The sequence below is a fragment of the Saccoglossus kowalevskii genome, chromosome 8 (genome assembly GCF_978046115.1).
Source record: "Saccoglossus kowalevskii chromosome 8, keSacKowa6.1, whole genome shotgun sequence".
NCBI lineage: Eukaryota > Metazoa > Hemichordata > Enteropneusta > Harrimaniidae > Saccoglossus > Saccoglossus kowalevskii.
The window spans coordinates 22,080,897-22,090,428 of record NC_140648.1 but is presented as its reverse complement, the minus strand read 5'-3'; the positions used below and the strand labels follow the sequence as shown (position 1 = coordinate 22,090,428).

Here is a 9,532-nt window from a genome sequence, read left to right as displayed (position 1 = left end):
CATCACCAATTAACGGAAATCCCGCGCAACACGGTGACACAACTATTTTAAAGGAATTATTGATTAATTTGTGACTCAGAAAACATAACATGTGAATGTATACCGGTTTTCCTGCAATATACAATATAATAAATGTGTTACCTGGGCAGCAGTATCTCACTTGATAGTCAAAGCAAGTGTTATCTGGCTGATCTGCCATCCGACACACAAAGCCAATGTCCGGTGAATAATGCAAGAATATTTCACCAGTATCTTCTGCAGGAATACCGTCAAGGGTCTGCACTTGTATCGCCGATGGATCGGTACACATATTATCACCATACAACTCGATGGCAAGTGATGTCGTTTCCAAATCTCCGGTAGTTCGATTCCTGGGTCATCTCTATCGAACCAGACAGTCCATGCACCATCCACACATTCTGCAAGTATGATTCCCGAATATTCATGAACTAAATTATTAGGTTGCACTCACCTGTATTTAAGCAGCACACAGATGTCAAGTCAGTTGGATGGGTGTAACAATGGTAGCCAAATGAACACTTAATATCAAGATTCCCATCAAGATTCTCCGGGATTCCCATCAGCACCAATTAAAGGAATTCCCATATGGCAAGGTGGTTGAACTTTAAGATCACAAACACCCACGCAGTAATTATTAGTGAGCTATAGAATATGTAGTACACACATATTCAGGTGTGATATTAGAACATTAGGTAGCCATGGTGCAGTTAAATTAAATGTTATATAAACTGTACTGCACCTTACCCGTTAACCTAAGCTTATCTATGGAAATTAAAATTATAGAAATATTTGTACATAGTGACAGCCAATCATGTTTCAGTTTCAGTAGCACTTCTTGAAAATTTAACTTACCACAATCAGGGTCCGGTTTGCAGTACCACTTGCCGTTTATACATTCGCTAAATAGATTTAAACAAACGCAGTTTATATTAACTGTTTCAAGAATAATGTAACACATACTACAAGGTACAAGTTGTTATCTGCTATCGTTTATGTAATTTTGATCAGTCAAATTTCTAATCTATGAACACTGATGGTCAATCTAATGGTAATACGGGCACAATACTGAGAGCATATTCGAAATTACTTCACAAATGCCCTCGGGTAATGTCGCGTCAATGTTCATGTGGATATAAGTATAACTATCGGTAACACCATAACGGAGCGAAACGACCACTTGGTCTTGTCATAAATGGTGGTTACAGTGAGTGTAAAGTAATAATATTATTATTGTTTTTTTTCCGATAAGTAGTGCCCGATGTTCACAGCAGTGCAAAAATGTTGAAATTTGTTTCGTGTGATGTTATACAAAGTACCCCCCCCCCCCTTTAGTCGGGTCACTAGTGTCATTCACTATGTTTGCCAGAACTTTATTTTCACCCAAGCTGATTGTTGGGTTTTGTTTTCCACTGATTCTGCGTGAGATTACAGTGCCAGTTGTTGGTAATGTTGGCGCCAATAACAGTTGAGTTCGAACACATGTGTTTATATATGAAACATGTTTGCACCCATTGTAAAACATCGCACAGTGATTATCGGGGAAGCAATTACAATATTGTTACTTTACACTCACTGCGGGGAATACATGTGTGGAGTAGACGTTTTTGCTGCTTAATATATTTTACAGTTTTCTCCATATGTTTCAAATGGTCTGTAGTAAGTACAGTTCTTTTCACAGTAACCTAAGAACGGATTTAAAGGGTTTTATAATGACGTTTGTCGAATACTGTCATGCGGCATTCAATCAAATCACCACATATTAGAAATATCATAGCACCGGGCATGTAAATATCATCATTATACTAGTATAATGTTAACACACAAATAAAATATGATGTGTTATATATTTCTTAACTATACCCATACCATTTCCGAATTTAAACGCTGAAATACCTTCAATATAATGTCCCCCCAGGCATGAAGGAGGCGGACAGTTTTCAATGTCCGAACAGCAAAGGTAATCCTGATCAGGATTTGCAATACACTCGTCGCACGATTCCCAGCACACTTCCGGTACAAAATCGATTGGACAAGGACTTGGTCCACCTGTGAAAACAATCATTGTCACACATTGCAACACACGAAAAAATTACAGTCGAGCAATTCGAACTTACTGTTGTATTACTTTTGAAATTGAAATGTCTGAGTGTGAATGCACGACATTTTAAAAGTAACATGTACTCACCACATGCTGGGTCAGGTCGACAAATCCAATCCCCTTCTCTACAAACGCTGATAGATAGTATACAAATGTTTTGTTCAAGAATATTTAAATCTAGTCTACGATTGTTTCGTATTAGTTAAATCTAATAAGTCTAATGGAACTTGAAGGGCGGTAGTCGTCACGCCACGCATGCGCGAGATATATGGGTATCATGTAAACAAAGATGGCGACGTTGCAGATCAACGAGTACAAACTGAGACGTTACCAAGATTTAATTAGGTATTTTTTAGGTGACTGGAATGTATCAAAGAAGGTAATTAGTGCAAGTCGCGCTCAGGTTAAACCTCGTACTCATGATTTCCATTAGAAGAGCGCATTGGATTGTGTGAAACTAAATGTTTATCAACATAAATGTCGCACATGCGCTGCGCTACGACTGCCGCGCTTTAACCGAAGATAATCAGAAAAACAAATCTCTTACCATATTTCACAATCTTCATTTACAACATCTCCTGGCGAGTAATACTCACAGTCCAACTCATAAGAACCAGATGGCCAGAATCTCCCATCAGACATCCAGATGGTTCTATATAAAAGGAAAATGCATACATCAACTATATTTATTTTTTAGTTTGTAGACTATTCTCTCACAAGGAATGGTATATATGATTTTGTCTAAATTAATATGTGTACAGTCGACATTGATACATAATGCTCACTTGTTCTGCGAGCTTACAACACTGATCACAACATTTTTCGAATGCAGCGCATTGTTCATTACCCATTGTTCATTGAACCAGACGTACAATGTTGAGTCATAATGTAATACATCAAATTTAATTGTACAGCGAAAGTAAATCGAGCATATGTTTGGTAGGAATTTAAACCAAGATTTATATCAACGAAAATGTCTGTACTTCGGACACGGTTCCAATATCGCAACCATACACAGGGCTATCAAACAGAAAAACACTCTACAGAATCAATGTTCGATGGCGACTAAGAATGGACATTTAATTTCATGGAATAACTGCCAAAATACAATGTTCAACAATAATTGACAAATCATCAGTAGTCTGCACACCGCGAAATCGTGTCTATAATCATGTCGAGAGAGGGAAATATGCTTTCGTGGCCAGTGTCTGTGTACAGAACTATAACAATATAATATTTTTTGTTTTACATTCATTATTAAGCATGAAATATTTCAGCTCCCTGAATTTGACACAATTAAGAAATTTAAATATAAACACCCATCTGTTGATATATCGGGAGGTATATTTACTATCTGCTGCTTAATGTATAAATTATTTATAAGTAGGTATATAAAAAGTATTACACTATTTTAGTTAAAACATTTTTTGTGGGAAAATTAGACACTCTAAGTGTAAAACCATATTTACGAACACCCTTTCAAAGATTCACTCAATACGCAATAATTCAAATGAAATTTGTTTCTTGGCAACCTAGAAAAATGTTCATACCAACGATTTAGTGATTTTGAAATCGTACTTTATTGAGTCAATATTTAACACAACATCCACAATTTTGATGAAAATCATGAATTAACATTGGCCACGTTTAATGGAATGAGAAAAACCACCGGTCTAATGTCATTAAATCATTTTTTTATGGTGGATGTCAGGGGAATGATAACAATTTTCATACTAGAGCAGATTGCGAAAAAGAATGCGGAGGTAAGCAATGTGCTAATGAAATTCACAGTATCCCAGTTTTTATATACGGATTCCTAACAAAATGATAAAATTCATTTCAGTAATAATTTGTAACAGATATATGATAATATTTTAAAATTATAGGTGACTGCTCTTTTCCTGTTGATCCTGGTGCGTGTGAAGGTTCCATTTCCAGATGGTACTTTGACTGTGAAATAAATGAGTGTATAGAGTTCATATACGGAGGATGTGAAGGAAACAACAATAATTTTGATACGGAAGAACCGTGTAGACGACATTGCGGTAAGCATCACGCATCTGTGTACTCGTAATGACATAGATATTACATGTATATTAACGCACATCAGTGCATGTGATTAGTATCACGTGAATATCATTATTATATCTTTTTCCAAAAAAAGATGGACCATGCCCGTGTCCTGAAGGATTTCTGGGTCAAGTCTGTTGCTTGAATTGTGTCTTTTGTGATGAACATGCATCAACGACGCCAAACTATATATGTTGCAACGACGATAGCTGCCCGGCACCAGCATGTCTTGGAGGAGTATACACGCCAGGTAATTGAAATTATAGTATAGATATAACAGCTTAGAGAAATCAGCTGACCTTCGCTTTTCTGTGCTTAGTCGAAACCTGGCCTTTCATTGGCTTTAGTCATGTCTTATATGCCTGGCACTGAATGGCTTAAGTTTATGTCCCTGAACTGAATTGACTATAATACAATTGCGACTACAAAAGTTTAATGTGGAAACAACTAAGCAGACTATAGAAATCCAGGTACAAGTACCGATCACCCTATGTAGTAATAATTGCCTAAAATGGTAAGTTCACTTGCGAATTGATCGAGAAAATGGCCACGAATAACATAATATGCGTACGCAATATGTGTAATATATGAAATCTACTACACTCAAGAGAATATCACCATACAACGTAATATAATAGATATACCATATCCACGGAATTGCAACCGCGTGCTCGGTGATAATCTATCACAAAATATGTTAATATTCCCCCAGAGAATCCGTATATTCGCCTCCAAAATTATTCCCTCACACAACCTGCACATGAGCGTGTATCGCAGTTTTTGACCTAATCAAACATCTCGCTTGCCAGAATCATTGGACCACATTTCCCACCACCACTTTAGTACACAATTTTGCCCATGTATATTTGTTTTTGATTTCTTTCTAATGTTGGGTCAAATGGACTTAACATTATTTGAAAATATAAAGAAATTGCGAATGGTGACACATGTTGACCCTTGCGCTTCAAAGAGTTAATAAATATAGACACTCACAATTTTTCTTAATTTTCACAGAAGGATTTTGTGAGTTGGACTGTGAGTATTACTCGCCAGGAGATGTAGTAAACGAAGATTGTGAAATATGGTAAGAGATTTGTTTTTCTGATTATCTTCGGTTAAAGCGCGGCAGTCGTAGCGCAGCGCATGTGCGACTTTTATGTTGATAAACATTTAGTTTCCCACAATCCAATGCGCTCTTCTAATGGAAATCATGAGTACGAGGTTTAACCTAAGCGCAACTTGCACTATTTACCTCCTTTGATACCTTCCAGTCACCTAAAAAATACGTAATTAAAAATTGGTAACGTCTCAGTTTGTACTCGTTGATCTGCAACGTCGCCATCTTTGTTTACATGAGACCCATATATCTCGCGCATGCGTGGCGTAACGACTACCGCCCTTTAAGTTCCATTAGACTTATTAGATTTAACTAATACGAAACTTACAATCGTAGACTTGATTTAAATATTCTTGAACAAAACATTTGTATACTTTCTATCAGCGTTTGTAGAGAAGGGGATTGGATTTGTCGACCTGACCCGACATGCAGTGAGTACATGTTACTTTTAAAATGTCATTCATGTACACTTAGACTTTTCAATTTCAAAAGTAATACAATAGTAAGTTCGAATTGCTCGACTGTAATTGTTTTCGTGTGTTCCAATGTGTGACAATGATTGTTTTCACAGGTGGACCATGTCCTTGTCCAATCGATTGTGTACCGGAAGTGTGCTGGGAATCGTGCGACGAGTGCATTGCAAATCCTGATCAGGATTACCTTTGCTGTACGGACATTGAAAACTGTCCGCCTCCTTCATGCCTGGGTGGACATTATATTGAAGGTATTTCAGCGTTTTAATTCGGAAATGGTATGGGTATAGTTAAGAAATATATATCATATTTTATTTGTGTGTTAACATTATACTAGTATAAATATGATATTTTCATGCCCGGTGCTATGACGTTTGTAATATGTGGTGATTTGATTGAATGATGCATGACAGTATTCGACAAACGCCATTATAAAACTCTTTAAATCCGCTCTTAGGTTACGGTAAAAAGAACTGTACTTACTACAGACCATTTGAAACATATGTAGAAAACTTTGAAATATGGTAAGCAGCAAAAACGTCTACTCCACACATGTATTCCCCGCAGTGAGTGTAAAGTAACAATATTGTAATTGCTTCTCCGATAATCACTGTGCGATGTTTTACAATGGGTGCAAAAATGTTTCATATATAAAAAACATGTGTTCGAACTCAACTGTTATTGGCGTCAACATTACCAACAACTGGCACTGTAGTCTCATGCATAATCAGTGGAAAACAAAACCCAACAATCAGCTTGGGTGAAAATAACGTTCCGGCAAACCTAGTGAATGACACCAGTGACACGACGAAAGGGGGGGGGGGGGTACTTTGCATAACATCACACGAAACAAATTTCAACGTTTTTGCACTGCTGTAAACATCGGGCACTGCTTATCGGAAAAAAACAATAATAATATTATTACTTTACACTAACTGTAACCACCATTTATGACAAGACCAAGTGGTCGTTTCTCTCCGTTAAGGTGTTACCGATAGTTATACTTATATCCACATGAACATTGACGCGACATTACCCCGGGGCATTTGTGAAGTAATTTTGAATATGCTCTCAGTATTCATAGATTAGAAATTTGCCTGATCAAAATTACATCAACGATAGCAGATAACAACTTGTACCGTGTAGTATGTGTTACATTATTCTTGAAACAGTTAATATAAACTGCGTTTGTTTAAATCTATTTAGCGAATGTAGAAACGTCAAGTGGTACTGCAAACCGTACCCTGATAGTGGTAAGTTAAATTTTCAAGAAGTGCTACTGAAACTGAAACATGATTGGCTGTCACTATGTACAAATATTTCCATAATTTTAATTTCCATAGATAAGCTTAGGTAAACGGGTAAGGTGCAGTACAGTTTATATAACATTCAATTTAACTGCACCATGGCTACCTAATGTTCTAATATCACACCTGTATATGTGTGTACTACATATTCTATAGCTCACTAATAATTACTGTGTTTGTGATCTTATAGTTCAACCACCTTGCCCTATGGGAATTCCTTTAATTGGTGTCCCGTTGGTTGTGATTCTCTTGATAATAAGTGTCCATTTGGCTACCATTGTTACACCCATCCAACTGACTTGACATATGTGTGCTACCCAAATACAGGTGAGTGCACACTAATCATTTAGTTCATGAATATTCGGGAATCATTAAAATTTCATGAATAATATGTGCCTGGAATATACTTGCAGAATGTGTGGATGATGCATGGACTGCCTGGTTCGATAGAGATGACCCAGGAACTACTGGAGATTGGGAAACGACATCACTTGCCATCGAGTTGCATGGTGATAATATGTGTACCGATCCATCGGCGATACAAGTGCAGACCCTTGACGGTATTCCTGCAGATACTGGTGAAATATTCTTGCATTATTCACCGGACATTGGCTTTGTGTGTCGGATGGCAGATCAGCCAGATAACACATGCTTTGAATATCAAGTGAGATACTGCTGTCCAGGTAACACATTTACTATATTGTATATTGCAGGAAAACCGGTATACATTCACTTGTTATTTTTTCTGAGTCACAAATTAATCAATAATTTCTTTAAAATACACGGCATGAAATCGCGTGTTATGCAGTAAATCCGCCGCGTAACCGTCGCGTAACCGTCGGACTATGGGGGTGGCATATCCGTCGCAAAACCGTCAGCCGGAAATGCTACGTTTGTCGTCCATTCAGTCCAACGTAAATCAACGGTAATTTCTGAAAAACCGCAGATTTCCGTTCAACGTTTATAACGTATACTTTTAAATAACCGCTGATTAGGTTGGACGGAAGAAACGTAAATGCAAAAATATACGCCAATTTACGTTGCAACTGAAACAACATATACAGCTGGGTAACCGATCATTACGTGAACGGTTTCCGGCGTATTCTTATGTTCTTCCACGTCATGTACGCAGAGTACGCCCATTGTAAATTTATTTTGACGTTTTCCGGGAACTGCCTTATAATATTTATCCTTATATGGTGTGTATAACCGTTTACAATTTAAATGTGCTTTAGAAAATATAATAACATTTTTCCATATTCGTATATAGCGCCCTCGTACGGCTTGTTTTTAAATTGCTTGTTAAGTACAATTACTCCCGCGTCATGATCCCGCCATCAACGACAAACACAGTCGTGGCTTGAGGATTGATGTACCCCCCAGACGTGCTTAGCTCCAATACATCACGCTTCCTGTACGTCTTTATCAGTTTAATTTCATGACATTTCAAAAATCTAAAGAAAAGTCTAGTATGACAGAACGAAGTTCCGTCATATTTTACGTTTTGGAAAAAAAAAGGAATAAGGGGCTGCAGTTGAACTCAGCCAGGACAGCTCACACTTGTTTGTTAATACATTGTTTATAATCACGTGTGTTACTTCTACTACAAAAGAGGTGTTACCACTGTGGCATCAAGTGATATTTGTTTTGTCTGATGTGACTGAACCACGGTTACTAAAACCGTGACTGAACTTATAAACATACTGTTGATTAACCTATGATTAAAACACACAATGAATGTTTCTTAAAACCATTATTTTCGAAAGTTAGAAAAAGAGTGTCAGTGTTAGTATATTCATGGAAGGTACTAACGGAAGGAGCCACGACGCTATTGTTTTAGCTTTAACCCATGATCGTTTGTCAATGTTTGTTCACAAACATTGTTCTTGTTAGCTTTTAATACCTTCGTACAATGGGTTATGCTAATCTCGAGCATTCGGTAATATTCGGAGCATGTTCGGAAGCGAGAGTCGTACCTCGCATGTACAATATTGAAAATGGCGAACTTAATGGAAAATTGGCAGATATAACATTGATTGAAGAAACTTTGATGAAATATCGTGAATTTTGTATTTGTAATGGTAATGAGAGTTAATCAATGAGTGCTTGTGACGATTGCATTATTTAATGGTACCATTGTCAGTGCGTGGGTTTGGCGCCCGAAACTGTCAAAATTTTTGACCACCGGACATCGGCGAACACCAACAGAAAAGATAGTATCAAAAGAACAGCATGACTCGACACATTCTCTGTGATAATATTTCTTAGGAGTCCTTAGGAATTGTTGTTGTATGCACTCGAAATCTTGTTCTAGTTACAATTGCTAATATTTAAAACATGGGAAATGTGTGAAGTCAAACGTTCATCAGTTGGATTTCCGGTTGTGAAATACGTATTTTGACCTTTTACACCTAAACAAACCCAGTGCGCATGTGTGATGACCGTA

At 37.2% G+C, this 9,532-nt stretch overlaps 1 long non-coding RNA gene across 1 annotated transcript; it reads left to right on the top strand.

The window, feature by feature from the left end:
* Nucleotides 1–4,381: 4,381 nt before the first annotated feature.
* Nucleotides 4,382–5,259, top strand: LOC146739408 (uncharacterized). The gene is made up of 2 exons (XR_014930179.1): nucleotides 4,382–4,439; nucleotides 5,204–5,259. It is a non-coding gene; the product is annotated as an uncharacterized LOC146739408 (long non-coding RNA).
* The last annotated feature ends 4,273 nt before the right edge of the window (nucleotides 5,260–9,532 follow it).